This window comes from Protopterus annectens, chromosome 5.part0, assembly GCF_019279795.1.
Source record: "Protopterus annectens isolate FY-2018-M chromosome 5.part0, PAN1.0, whole genome shotgun sequence".
Lineage (NCBI taxonomy): Eukaryota > Metazoa > Chordata > Ceratodontiformes > Protopteridae > Protopterus > Protopterus annectens.
The window spans coordinates 1,890,270,039-1,890,285,991 of NC_056735.1; positions in this window are offsets into that span (position 1 = coordinate 1,890,270,039).

Below are 15,953 nucleotides of genomic sequence, written 5' to 3' on the forward strand. Positions count from 1 at the left end.
GGCCTTCTCCTTAAACAACCATGCACTCCAATGGTTTCAATCCTACTTGCAGGGCAGGCAACAGGCAGTCCTATGGCAGGACAAGCTATCATCTCACCTACCCATCACATTAGGAGTCTCTCAGGGCTCGATACTAGGACCCCTTCTTTTCTCCATCTTTATCAACAACCTTCATTCAGTTATCCCAGATGCTACCTGCATTCAATATGTGGATCTTTTTTCCATCTTTATCAATGACCTTCATTCAGTCATTCCAGATGCTACTTTCAATATGTGGATGACTCCACCTTGATTTGTTCTGGCACCTCACCAGCTACTTTATTCACATTAACCCAAAATACCTTCAGTACAGTGGAAAATGGCTCTCCAATCAACATCTAATCCTAAACCCCAACAAAACTAAGCTGCTCCTTTTCTCCCCCCCACACAGGATCCACCTGCCATTCTTTTTTTTTTTTTCTCATATTTTTTTATTGATTTTTAAGAGTATAATTACAATTTTTAACAAGAAAAAACAATGTAATATCAAGTTTTTACAAAAACTATATACAAAGTCCAAAATAGATACCAAATCTTCAATAACATTACATTTTGTCTAATCGTTTTTTAAGCTTTATCCAGGCAATTTGTTTATGAGTCATGTTTGAGGAGTGTAACATAGCTGTTTGTAATTCCCTACTACAAATAATCTTAGTAAAAAATATAAATTCCTTAAATGAGAGGTTATTTTTACATTTCCAATTTCTAGTAATAGTTTTTCTTGCTATAGCAAGTAGAGTCCAAAGGAGGTTCATTTGATTCAGTGGAACATACCTTGGCATTGGTGCATTAAAAAGTATCATAGAATCAGAGATCTCACATCTGTCCGACCACAAAGTTTTAATAAAATTTTTAAACTCCATCCAAAATGTGGTTATTGTTCTGCATTCTAAAAACATATGTGCCCAGTCGGCATCTATTAGCTCCTTGCATCTCCAACATCTATTAAAATCTTTCTTGCTTATTCTAGAGGCTTTTTTGGTGTAATAAAACTTCTATGAATGAATTTCCATGTAAAAAATTTCCAATATGTGGAAGCGGAGGTATGGTAAACAGATCTGAAAATTAAAGTTTTATCATTTATATGTATTTGGGAGTTGTTGAAATTGTTGATATATTTCCATAAATTGTCGTCTAATATTATTAGATCTGATCTAAGAATATTGTAAAATCTTGACAATGAGATACCATTATTATAGCCTATATTGTTGAAGTCAAAGAGGATGGATAATTTTTTGGGGAGGTCTGTTATAGCAGGAAAATGATGCCTTTTAAATTCTGTTAAAATAAATTCTCTGAAGATTTGAATATTTAACCAGTTATTTTGGTAGATATTATACCTGGCTAAAAGGTAGGTAGTATCATGAATATTATTAGTTCCTAAAAACTGATGCCAGAATAATGACCCATTTTCTTCCATAGTTTTTATTTTCATCATGTTAAAGGAATCAAAGCATCCCTTGGTTAAGATTATTGGAAACATTAGAATAGACAAATTGTTGTTCAAAAGGTTCTTATTCATTACTTTTTTAAAATTTTGCAAGATATATTTAATTATAGGAATAAGATGTGATTTTTCCTGCTCATTGTTGAAGAAGAATTCTTTAATAACTATAAATAACTTAATATTTTCAGAACAATATATGTTTTTGAAAAACTTGTCAAAATTACTTAATAGTATTGTTTTGTGTACATTTTTCCAATTTGAATGGTATTTTGGACTTAACCACAGACTTGTTATATTAAGAATAATGGCATCAGCATAAAGCTCAAAATTTGGAAAAGCAATCCCTCCTTCAATCCAGTTTTTATAGTGCCAATCATATTTAATCCTTGGTTTTTGAGGATACCATAGAAATTTAATTAATATAGTGTTTATGTGTTTAAGTTGTTTTCTAGAAGGAGGAGCCAATAATGTTTGAAGATAAAAAAGAATTTTTGGTAATAGAATCATTTTTATCGGAGATAATCTTTCTTCTATAGTAAAGAACATTTTCTTCCATCTATTAATGTATTCTGTGATTTTATTTAATAAAATTTTATAATTTATATTTATAGTGTCCTTCCATTTAGACAGAATATGAACCCTTAGATATTTTAATTTATCATTGGTCCAGTTAAAGTTATTGTAATTAGATAGAGTGTTATTCAATTTTTTATTGATGAGAATAGTTTCTGTTTTGTTTTGGTTAAATCTAAGGTTTGAGATTTCCTCAAAGAGTTTTAATGATCTGATAATGTGATCAATAGATGAATCAATATTTCCCATAGTTAATAAGATATCATCTGCAAAGAGTAAAATTTTAGAAGAATAGTTCTCATTAACATCAAAACTTTTTATGTTTATATTGTTTCTTATAAAATTATCAAATGGTTCTATTGCTAATGCAAATAGTAGTGGGGATAAAGGGCAACCTTGTCTAGTGCCTTTTAGAATTTGAAGTGGGCCAGAAAAAAAAGCGCCGATTTTAATATATGCTATAGAACCTTCGTATAATTTTTTTAACAAGTTTAAGATTTCTGAGGAGAAATTATATTCTTTTAATACCATAAATAAGTATGTCCAGTTAATAGAATCAAATGCTTTATCTAGATCTAGACTGATGAGTGATAATTCTTTTTTTTTATTTGCAAAATCTATTAAAGTTAAAAGTCTAATAGTATTATCCTGAACTTTTCTGTTCAGTATAAAACCTGTTTGATCGTTGTTTATTAAAGTCGGCATCATTTGATTTAATCTGTTTGCTAAAATAGACGTAAATATTTTATAATCTATATTTAATAGGGAAATAGGACAATATGATGAAACAAATTTGGATTCCTTATTTTGCTTTAGAATGGGAGAAATTAGCAAATATTTCCAAGAAGGACAAAGTTTGTCACTTATTCGAACTTCCTCAAGTGCTTTCATTAATATCTTCAAAGCGGAATCAGGGAAAATTTTATATAATTCACCAGTTATGCCATCAAGACCAGGGGCTTTATTATTTTTAAGATTTTGCATTCTTTCTTTAACTTCTATTAATGATATTGATTTAAGTAATCTATTATTTTGTTCTTTAGAAAGTTTATTGTTTATATTGTTTTTTAGAAATTCTATTTTTGAACTATTATTAGTAAAGTTTAAGTTTGCTTTATTCATTGTTTCATGATATGAACGAAAAATCTCTAAAATATCTTTTAGATCTGAAGAAGGTTTTGAATTGTGTTTAGATGTCTCTAATATTTCAATTATGTGTTTACTCTTGTGAAAACATTTCACTTTGGCTGCTAATCTATGCATATGTTTTGGATTAGATGAATAAGATTGTAATTTTAACCTCTCTAAATTAATTGCTACTTTATGACTAAGAATTTCTAAATATTCGAGGTTTAGTTGTTTTAATTCCAGATTCAAGCCCAGTTCTTTGGGGTGTAAGTTCTTTTTTAAAGTGTCAATTTTCAATTATAGATTTAATAATTCTTTGTCCCATTCTTTCCTTTTATGTAAATACCAGGTTTTTATTTTCCCATATATATAAGATTTTAAAGAGTCCCAAATAAACACTTTATTTGTGTTATTATTATTATTAAGTTCAATATAATAGTTTACTTCCTTTATAAACCATTCTTTGAATCCTTTTATCTTAATAATATAGGCTGGTAGTCTCTGCCAATGAATAAGATCGTTTGGTTTAATTTTAATTTTAAATAGTATGGCATTATGGTCTGACAGAGGGCATGATGTAATCACTACATCTTGAGTCTTAGATAATAGGCTGTCAGATATAAACACTTTATCAATAGTTGTCTGTGTACCATATCTATAAGAAAAGTGAGTAAAATTGAGAGACCTCTGCTCTTTGATCATGTATATGTCTTTTAGGTTATATAATGAGACAAAATCTATCAATTTTTTGGCTGATGCAGGTATCTTAATATTGCTGACATTAGTGGTATCTTTAGATGATAGAATACAATTAAAATCTCCTGCCGAAATGATATCTCCTTTAGAATTTGCTGTTATTATTTCCAAATATTTGTTTGCAGATTTAGCACCAATACCAGGTAGCCAGTACATATTTGCTAAAGTAAAATATTTCTTATTCAATTCCAATACTACTAGACACAACATACCATTTTTATCAGAGAAACTGTTAATTATTTTAGGTATTGGTAATGTATTTTTCCACAAAATCATGGTTCCTCTTCTCTTTGTTTGGAAATGAGATTCAGCTAGAATACTATAACCTTTAAAAGCCATTTTTTTCTAGATCTTTTTGAATAATGTGCGTTTCTTGTAAAAAATATAATGCCAGCTTTATTAGATGCTAGGTATTTGAGTAACCTTCCTCTTTTAGTAGGGTTATTAAGACCATTTGCATTCAGAGACAGACATTTAAACCCAGACATTGATTACTTTAAACTTTTGATGGATAAATACTATTCTGGACTTAAGTAACAAGTAATGTTCAGAGAAGATGAAAATATAACTATATACAAAACTAACCATGGAACATCTAGTTCCTGGATTGATGAAGAAGTCATCAATACCACCCTCTATCATCCTTAGTGCTCAAGACTATCGTTCTCTAATGCTACTACCTAATATTTTATTGAATCAACAAACTACAACCTATTAATTCTCCAGGATGAATAGGTATTACTATGTAGGAGATATTGTGGAAAAACATCAATTACCATGAATAATGTAATTTTCAAAAGTTTTAAGAACAGTGTCTTTAAACTTGTATCATGACATAGTATATCATATTCATTTATGTCTAGTCTATACTAATACAGATCTTAATCTAGTATACTACACTAGATCAAAACCTACTTATCTATGAATTCAGTAAAGAAGTTTATGTATAAAAATAAGAACATTTATCATGTAACAAAACATTCCAGTGTGAACTTGTCTGTGAAATCACAACAGTGTTAATATTTACTATAGAATCAGCATATTAATATATAGCCTATAGGCTTATTTTCATTTTATATAAGATATAAAATCACCAGTTTTTCCTTCCCCTAAAAAAAAAAAAAAAAACATATCTGATTAACCTTAAATAATTTCTTATGGTATTAAAGATATTTAAAATAAAGATGTACTAATGAGATTTTTTTATTTGAGAAGATAATATTTAAGTTGCACAAATATCTATGCAGGTATATAGATCTGTGTAATCATCAAAAACATTAGCTTTTCTTTACAAAGATGCGAGTCTAAAGAAACTATGCAGTGTAGCTTGATTTTGATAAAAATAGCATATAATTAAGTCACAGCATTTAAATTCAAGGACACTTCAGTTTTAGATGTTATAGTAATAATGTGTTCCCTTAAGTTGTCATTTTTAACAAAATACATTAACACATTTTACCAATATTTTTTCAGTTAGAGTGGCAGTGGTTAACATGCAATATATCTTTTGCTAGAAAATGTAGTCTACAGACAGTAAAACATTCAATATTTTATGAATATTAGTGAAAATGTCAGATTGTAGTATTCACTTATGTAGCTGGAGGTGGATTAAGTAGATCACAATTTCACCATTCACTATAAATCCAACATGATGTAAACTATTAATTAGAAAAGCAGTTAAAAAGTAAAGGCTACCTTTGGAAATAACAACTGTCCTCATGTCCTGATGAAAGTAGTAACTATAAGCCAAGAGTAACCATCCCCACTTTGCACTGCCCCCCCAACAGTCTTCTACTACTATCAATGACTAGTGAGGCAAAAGTATCACTTAAGTAACAACTAAGATCATTCTCTAAGCAGAACTGTCTCCTTTTCTTTGGAACTGAAATTTTTCCTGCCCCAATATATTATTTCACCCTTTTATAACAGAATTATTATTTATTGTAATGGTCTGCCTGCAGCTTTGGCTTCCCCAATCCAGCAGTATTGCCATCAACCAACAATTCATATAATCAATAAGATTGGGGACGAAGATATCAAGATGAAAGCACAGAAAATACATAGCTGCCCCAAAATCTACTTTAAAAATAATAAGAACACATTAACCCCCAATAGATAATGTATTTTAGTGACTTTATAACCATTGCATATGCCGCTTTCTGCTCTGCTAACCAAAAAGGATCAGATGACCTAGTTTATGTTTTCACTGTATCTGTTAGCTACAGCTGCCAACTAATGATCAAGTGTAAACTACTTTGTAAAACACGTCATCAGAAAACTTATTATGAAGGGAACAACATAGGCATCAACACTGGTTTAGTAAAAAGGACCTTTATATATGTCTATGTTTTTTATATATTTTTCTTTGTCGCTCTTGGTATGTGATAAAGCATTCAGTTATTCCGTTTTCTTTTTTTCCTTTTTTCAGGTGAAGATTTCTGGTAACGTGAATATGTAACCAAAGTTCATATGACAAAAGAGACTTCGAGAGAGTACATGCATAAGTCTCTTGTATTACAAAGAAGATCTGACCAAGAAGTCTCGAGGCAACAGCCTTCTTTTTCCTTTTTTTCCCTTCCTTCCTTCTCCTTTAACATTTGAATTTTGGCAGTTAAAAGCTCGCACTAGGGAATCTGCAGCAAGCTATGATAACTGTTCACGAGATACTCGTGATGTGCATTTTGTGAGAGAAAAGAAAAACAGAATATGTTACTCAAAAAGCATGTATATGAAGTACAAAAAAAACAAACAAAAAAAAAAACAACTTTGCCCCATTTTATATAAATATAAAATTTTCTGTAACCATCAATTTTACTGGCCAATGTATCTGATATCAAGCATACAAACCCTCCTGTCCCTGCAACACACACTCCACCAGCTTTCATCAGAAAATACATCTCCTTTTCCCTCTCCGTCAGCAGAGGGACCCACAAACCACATTTAGTAAAGACACAAACCTCTCGTGTATGAGAATGCATTTTTACATGTCATGACGGATTCTTAGAAAGAAAACAATCTTCTCTTATTATGATAAAGAACAATTTCCAATACCTTTTAAAATATTTAGTACAAGTCACATTAAGTTATATCCATTAGCTCTAAAAGGATCCAAGCATAACATGACATTTAACAGGAGAGAAAGCCCGCTGATGCAAAAAGGGGCTACACTTTAATTTAATTGCACTGAGATGGGGAGCCTTCATTTCACTTATCGGAGCGATCTATATCATCATAATATAATACACATACAGTATCCGGTATTAAGGGGGTTCTTGTTTTAACCAATATTTCTATGGTATTGCTACATTGCCCCTATGTAGTTGTCAACTAATAATACACTCTGTCAAGGGAAGATTTAGAATTTTAACATCTATGTTTAACATTCTAGCATATTTTTATTAAAGGCTTTTAAACAGCAAATAAATTTAAAAATAAATAAATAAATAAGCATACTTAATAAATATTAAATGATTTTTTACCTTAACATGTATGTTTTTCCCCGATGTAGGTGATTTGTAGCATGAACGTTTTGGGATTTGAAGGGATTGTGGAAGAGCTTCATTTGAATTATTTACCCTTAAGCTTCTTGCTTGTTTTATCAATTAATACATTTTTCCATTTGTTGCCTGCCTTTTTAAACTAGGTAATGAGATGTCCATATCTTCAGTGTTTTCCAAAATCTTATTCTTTTTCACATATTCAGAGGTGTCATCAAGATTATTAAATATTTTTATTCCTTCAGATAGATGTATTTTAATTCTGGCAGGAAAAATGATTTGTGCTTTAATTTCAGCTTTCTTCAGATTTTTAATGAGAGGAATGCAGGCTTTTCTTTTAGTTATTATACTAGAGGTATAGTCATTGTCAAATCTTATGTTTCGACCATTAATTTGTATAGGATTACCTGCCCACGCTGTTCTCAGGATTAAGTCCTTGTCTTGAGATGATAAAAATTTTACAATAATGGATCTTGAAGCATTTGGATTTTTTGACACAGACATATTTGACAATGACCTGTGAGCTCTCTCTATCCCAAAAGAGAGAGATTCAGGTAGGTTTAGTGTCTTAAGCAACCAGTCATTCAAGAACTGTATTGTGTTATTTCCTTCCATTTTTTCAGGTATGCCGTATATTCTAATATTATTTCTTCATGACCTTGATTCTAGGTCCTCCACTTTATCTGAAAGTGCGGTGTTTTGCTTTAGTAAGAAGTCAATCTGGCTATCATTTTCATGCTGTCTCCCATCTATTTCATTAAGAGATTCTTCAATTTCTGTTATCTGGTCTGTGTGTCTTGCAATTATCTCCTTGAATTTTTCAATCTGCTTTCTATTTTCTTTCTTCATGTTTTCCATGATTTTTTCTAAATTGTCCATTTTCATGGAAAGATCTTGAATACTGGATATTATTGTTTGTAATTATTTCTTCATGGAAGTTTCCTGGAGAGAGGCTTTTGAATGACTCATGGCTGAGAGAGTCTGTTATATTCAGCTGCTGTACTTCTGACAGGATGTAATTCACTTTCTATTCACCAAAATTGAAATATTTGTAGAAAAAAATAACCCACTGTATCTAAATATATAGGTGAAAGAAAACTTAGATGTTTTTAAAATAATATTAAGAAAATTTCCTGTCAGAGAAATTTCTGTTAAGCAGAGCATCAAAAAAGTGCTGTTATATCTCTGACATCTTGGCCACCCCCCCCCCCCCCCGCCTGCCATTCTTCAACATAACCACTAACAATGGCACTATCATCTCCCCAGAAGCCCAAACTAAACTACTGGATGTCATTGTTGATAACAACCTGAAGTTTGATGCGCATATCAATCAAACTATCAAAACAATTAATAAAAAACTTGGCTCTCTTTACAGTATCAAACCTTTCCTTACCCCACTTGCTAGAACTGCAATTGCCCATTCCCATCTACTATCAACTCTTCTCTACACCTCACCTCTATTCTCCAACTTAAATAAAACAGATCTTAATAAACTATCATCCTGCTATAACCACATTGCCAGATTTGCTACTGGGACAGCCTATTGGACACACCACTGTCACAACCTAAATCGCCTAGGATGGCTTGAACTGCCTAGCCTACTGCAGTTCAACCAGCTAATAGTGGCACATAAAGTCCTTCACAAACCAGAAAATACACCTGCACTAAAAATATTTTCAGCCCCTACACCAGTACCTGGCCACTGCAGTCATCCACTAGGCTCCTAGTTAAAACACACAAACCCAACTACTCATCTGGGGACTCTCTGTTTGCCAACTCTGTTGGAAAAACATGGAACAGACTCCCAGCTGACTTGACCCTAGAACCCTCACTAACTCAGTTCAAAAACAAACTCAAGAAATACTTCAAAACTCATTGGTTATGTCCTTGCACTAACCCCTACTAGTGACCTCTCTATTACTTAGATGCCTTACCGTCAACTACTTCTAACTTTTTTCTACCGCACCATTTCAGGAAGGGTGAATTGTATAACTGTTGCTCAATGTGTCTTAAACCTGAATGTAATGTTATGTATATATAACTTTGAAAATAATGTTATGTTTTGTAAAGTGTTTTATAATCAGTTAGTACTATATGTGCTAAATGCTGGTATTGTTTATGACTGTAATCTGCTTCAAACTAGCATTTACTAAATGTTCAATGTATATTATTATCTTGGAACTTTTCTCCCCGGGTCTCCGCTGAAAATGGACATATATCCAGTAAGGCTATCCCAGTCAACAAATGTAAAATAAATAATAAATAAGTAAATAAAATATCACAGGCCTTTCTTTATCCAAGTCTCTTGGGATCCTCCTAAATGCTCACTGCTGCCACTCACTTGTCACATCTGTAATTCTAGTTACTTGTGATATTTTTCAGTTTTACTTCCACTGTATATATTTTCTCACTTCTATTGTCCTTTGTCTTCTATCATTGTACTTACACACTTTGCAACTTACCCTTTTATTTTCCATATCATATAACATTTTTGCTGTACTAACTACCACTGCATACTTTCTAAAATCAGACATTCCCTATGCTACTTCTCTTTCCCCTTCATATAAACATATCACACTTTTCTGCACCTTTGAAACCATACTGCCATTGAATTAATCTATACATGTCTTAACAGATAATTCACTAATGACATTAATATCACCCTCACTACTTTAAGCCTTCTACCATCCATTTTATCATATTGTTAACTTTTGCAAATCCTCCTGCTTATCTCTACTACTGTTGGATATAGCATAGCCCCCAAATATTTCAATCCTCTATTTAACCACAATAACCTTTCAGGTTTCCTTTTGCAGTCCATATCATCAGTGTTTTCTTTGAATGATGTACCAGTCTGGACTCTCTACCATACTCCTCAAAAATCTTTAACACCTAAGGTGACATCTCTTTTACATTTTCCAAAAGAAACAAAAAATCATCAACTTACAAGTTTATACTGCTCTTCTTCCCCTTTACTCAAAATGAATAACTCTTGTGATAATAGTCATCCCTGTTTAGTTCCTCTACTTAAATTTACTGCATCAAAAAAATAACCATTTAACCTGACTTACATTCTAAGAATCATATACAAAGTTCTGATATTTTGTACAACCCTCCCTTCCCCAGAACTTTTGTCAGTGTTTCCATCACAAAATCCCAGTTCACAGAATCAAAATTCTTCCATTTATCCATAAGTTCTACCACCCTGCTACTTTTATATTCTTTTTATCACATATATCAGTTAAGTTTATTACCAGTTTCCAGTATTCTGTAGGCAACCTACTTTTGTACACCTTACTTTTGTTCCTCCAGTACCTTCAGTAATAGGGCATCCAATTTGGTTTTGTATGGTATGACCATTATTTCAGCATCTATGTTTTCAAAGAATGGTGCTTTCCTCCTTGGCTACTGCTGTTAAAATTCTTGTTAAGACACTTCTCCTTGTTTCTTCTTTAAAAGAACTTTTATTAAAATGATTTAAAACAAAAAACAAAATAAAAGCTACAACCTAACCATTTGAAAGTTAGCGTTGTAACACAGAAAAGAGAGATGAGCACTTTCGGTTTATCAACCTTCTTCAGATCTACTTAACATTTGCAGCTGCTTCTATTTATATTCATGCTGCTTACTTAGAGTCATCCCCCACAACCAATGGGAGCCTCTATGCTAATTCTTGATGCACTTGTAATTCTATCCAGTGTTCTGGTTCTTATTTCTTGGAAGCCAATTACTCTCTTCCATGCAAATAAGTTTTAATAAATCTACCAATGCTTATTCATTCCTTTCTCTCACCTAATTTGCTATTCTTTTTCTTTTGCTCCAATGGCTTGTGTGTATCCTGTTGCAAGATGCAGGCTCCACCTTTTCATGTCATGTTCTTATTTGCCTTTTGTAAAAACTAATCACTATTCCTGCATAGCATTTTTCATGTATTTCGCCTTTATATTAGAGGCATCTGTCTGCCTATAACAGAGCTATGACCTCTTCTCTTTCACGGGTTGTCTTCATTAGGTAAACCACAAGTACAGTGACTTTCTCCTTTGTTTTAAAACATAGGATCAAATACTTTCTTGTAAATGCTGTTGCTTCCATGTCATCAGGTCTCTTTCAAACTGATAGTGCTTACTTAACTACATAGATGCACTTGCTAACTCACAAGTGTAATAGAAAATCATAGATCAAAAACTTTTTTTATTATTTTGTGTCTTGCTTCTTAATATCAAGTCTCTTTCTGACTAAGAGCACTTGCTTATATTCGAAGATGTACTGCTGATTCCTGTTATTCTATCTGAGTTTTACTTTGTACAGAGCTCTTTAGTCAGTCTCATTAAGAAGCTATCCTAATTGTTTTTTAATGTTATGCAATCCATTGGTTAGCAAATTACACTTCTTCTCCTTTTTCTCTCATACTAATTCCAAACTCTCTACTAATTCAATGCCTTTTCTTCATTTGCTGACAAATTTCCGCAAAGAAATATCTTTGATCTCCGTAACACATCATTTCTCCTTTCTAATTGATGTAAATAATGGATGAACAACATTCTTTGTATTCCTTTAGCGCTCTAAATTTCAATATTTTCCAGGCTTCTACATGCACAATGAACTTGATTTCAATTTATTTATAGTTAGGAGTTTACTCTCCTTCCATGATAATGTTCAAACCAGGGCTAGAACCCTGAACCCTTTGATTAAGGGCTTAATGCTCTACCGACTGAGCTATGTTGGTAGATGCATAGTTCAACTCCCTCTTAGTTTTCTTTTCTTTCTAAACAAGCTTGTTACAACATATAGGCCAAGAAAAATGATAAGCAAACTACACTCTTTTTATTCCTTTGATGCTCTTGGTGTCTATGTTTTCCAAACTTCTTCTTGCACAGTAAACTTAAATTCAACTGTTTTCATTTATGATTAGGGATTTCTTCTCCTTTCACCATGGTTCCCAGACTAGGACTCAAGCCCTGGACCCTCCGGATTAGGGTCTGATGCTCAACCGACTGAGCTACATTGGCGGATGTATAATTCATTTCCCTCGTAGTTTCCTCTATTTTAAAACAGGTTTAAGCGGGACTATAACATTTAGTCCGGGGAATTGGTTGGATCGTAAATTAATTATCCATCGCAACTCAATTTTTTCTGTTCTATTTACTATATCACCTCCTCTTTCCATTGGCTTAATCTGTGCCATAACCATAAATCTAAAGTTATGCTCTGGATTTTCTTTAATATGTACATAAAGAGCATTTGTCTCTACTTTATTATGAATGTCCCGTATATGTCTTAATACTCGTTCTTTGAATTTTCTGTTAGTCTTACCTATATAGAATGCTTTACATACTACGCAACTTGCTACATAGATCACATTCTCACTGTTACAAGTTGCTCTTTCTTGAAAGATGTAAACCTTATTTGTTATTGGATGTTGAAACCTATCTGCGCTCATAATGTACTGACATGCTTTGCATTTTCCACATTTGAATGTTCCTGTTGGCATAGATACATTCTTTGCCTCTTGCCTATCTATGTCACATAGGAGCCTCTTTAAGTTCTTCTTATTTTTATAAGTATAACTAGGGTGTTCTCCTACTATGTCTTTTATCTTCTGGTCCATTGTTAGTATAGGCCAGTATTTTTTAATAGTTTCTCTGATGATAACATTATCTTTACTGTACATCAAAGGACATCTTACTATTCCCTTTCTTCTGTTCGGTTCCCTTTCTTTGTTTGCTTTATCAATTTTAGCTGAATAGTATGGTCTCCCTTTCTTCCTTTGGATATCTCTAAGCTTGTCTTCATCCATTTTTTCTTCCTTATACCCTCTGGCTGTAAAGTTGTTCATTAATCCTTGTATTTCTTCTCAAAATATATTATCGTTGGTACACAATCTGGAGACCCTTTGCACCTGGTTGTCCTTAATATTTTTAAAAATATGGCCTGGATGCATACTAGATCTATGTAAAATATGTTTTTTCCAAGTTGTTTTTCTATACAAGGCTGTTTCCAATCCTTTGATCTTATCCATAATAATATTAACATCCAAAAATTATATTTTCTTCCGTGACATTTTGATTTCAAACTTAAAGAAATCCGTTGTTGTTGTTAGAAATTTAATGAATCGCTGCAACATATTTTCATGCCCTCTCCATATAAGAAGAATGTCATCAACAAAGCATCCATAGAATTGTATATGTTGTTGCCAGATATTATTTCCATCTTTGCTCCACTGGCATTCCCATTGGGCTAATACTATATTTGCATAACTATTGGCACATGGAGTGCCAATGGCTACTCCCCATTTCTGCCAATAGACTTCATGCTCATATAGAAATACATTGTTTTGTAATATAATTTCTAGTAGCCCATATATCCTTTCCACATCCTTATTTGGTTGGTTAGCTAGTATAAAGTTTCTGACTGCTTCTATACCATATCAATTGGGTATGCTAGTAAATAAGCTATTCACATCCATTGTTGCCAATACCATATGCCTATAGTTGTCACACTTGTGAGCTTCAGCATACAATTTCTCTAATAATTGTGCTGTATCTTTTAACACTGTAGGTGCTTTTTCTAACAGATTTTTAAGCTCATCTTCTATGTAAATGGAAAGAAGCTCCATGATCCACCCTCTTCCTGAAACTATAGGCCTTAACGGCAGATCATTTAGATTCTTGTGTACCTTCGGTATGCCTTTTATTTCTGGTATAAGTGGATGTAAGGTTTCAAAAAATGCATACAAGTCTTCATCTATTATTCTACCCATTAATTTTTCATACAGATCTTCTTTAACTTCCTTTATCAATCTTTCTATTTGTTTAATGCCTATCTTAATATATGTAGTTGTATCTCTAAGAAGCTCCTTCATCTTATTGTCATATTGTTCCTTTTTCATGATGACCAATGCACCTCCTTTGTCAGCTGGTTTTATCACTATTTCTTTGTTAAGTTGCAGTTCTTTCAATGCCTTGTGCTCTCTATAATTCAAATCGTGGAACTGTTTTCCTTTTCCTTCATCTTTGTGTTGTGCTATTTCATTCTCACAAAGTTTGATGAATGTTTCCACCTGAGGATGATTTATAGGCACAAACGTACTTGGCCTCTGATAAGTTTGTTTTAAATCATCTGAACCCATGCTTTGTGTATTTTTGGTGCCATATATGTATTTTAATGTTACATTTCTTTCAAATGTTTTTAAATCTATTACCACCTCACTAAGTTGGGACCTGATGGAGGGTATAAAAGTCAAGCCTCTTTGCAGAACTTGGTTTTGTTCCTCACTCAATACATAGTCTGAAATATTTATTACCAATGACTCGGTATCCTCTTTTCTACTTCTTGTTTGCCTCTCCTCTAGGTTGCCTTTCTCTTTTTCCTTTCCCTGCTTAGGGATCTTGAAGCTCTGTCATTCTGTTGATGTATAAGAAAAGGGAGTTGTTGAAAAATTGGTGCATATTTTTCTCCCTTTTTAGGTACCGCTCCTAGCTTACTACTTTCTTTATTATTTTCTTTATTAACTATCTCTAATGTTCTTGATCCCTCCTTCTCTGTTGTAAATACAACTTCTAATTCTTCCATGTCCTCAGTGACTATACTGCCATTTGTTACTACTCCTTCCTCTTTATTATCACTCCTCTGTCTTGGTGGGGCATGGATTTCTGCTTGCACATGTTGTCTTCTAGATGTTACTTCCGATAGGGACATTTTTCTTCTATTTTCTTTTGTATCGCTAATTTTAGGTTGATCTTGATTCCTTGCTGTTCTTGGCCATTCAAAGAGGTGGCCTGCCTTGAAGTCATCAAAATCTCTTCTTAGTTTGTTAATTTTTATCATTTTTAACTTACTGTCATAAATGTCCAATTTGTCTTGGAGGTTCTCCAACCTCATAAGATTTTCTTCAGAGAGATATAGTTGCTCCATCTCACTCTGCTTTATTTGTATAAGTTCTGAGATTTCATTTTCATGCGGCTTAAAGAAATATATAAGTAATCTAATATAATTAAAACTGGTTTCTATGTTGATCCGCTGCCATTGTGCTAAGAGCTCCAGATAAGTATTTCCATAACTTGGCATACATCTGACCCTTAGTCCTCTAGGTATCAGGTTATGGTGTAGGCACGCTTCCATGTGGAAATGCTGCCATTGCAATCTCTTCAACTTATATGCTGCATTTTCCACTTTGTATAAATTCTCGAATGTACTATTTGTTCTAATATTCGCTGTCCTCGTTCCTTTTGCGATATTAATATCAATCAATGGATTGCAGTTGTTTATATGTAAGGTAGCTGCTTTCTTTTTCATATCCATCTGATTTGCTTTCTGTTCACTTTCCATATTCAAATTTTTCATGCGCCAAGTGCATTGCTCTCAACAAAAGGTTAAAATAATAGAAAGAGAAGTGAGCAAACGCTTATGGAAAACCCAAGAAATGCTGCAAATATGTTTTCAAAGAATGGTACTTTCCTCCTTGGCTACTGCTGTTAAAATTCTTGTTAAGATGCTTCTCCTTGTTTCTTCTT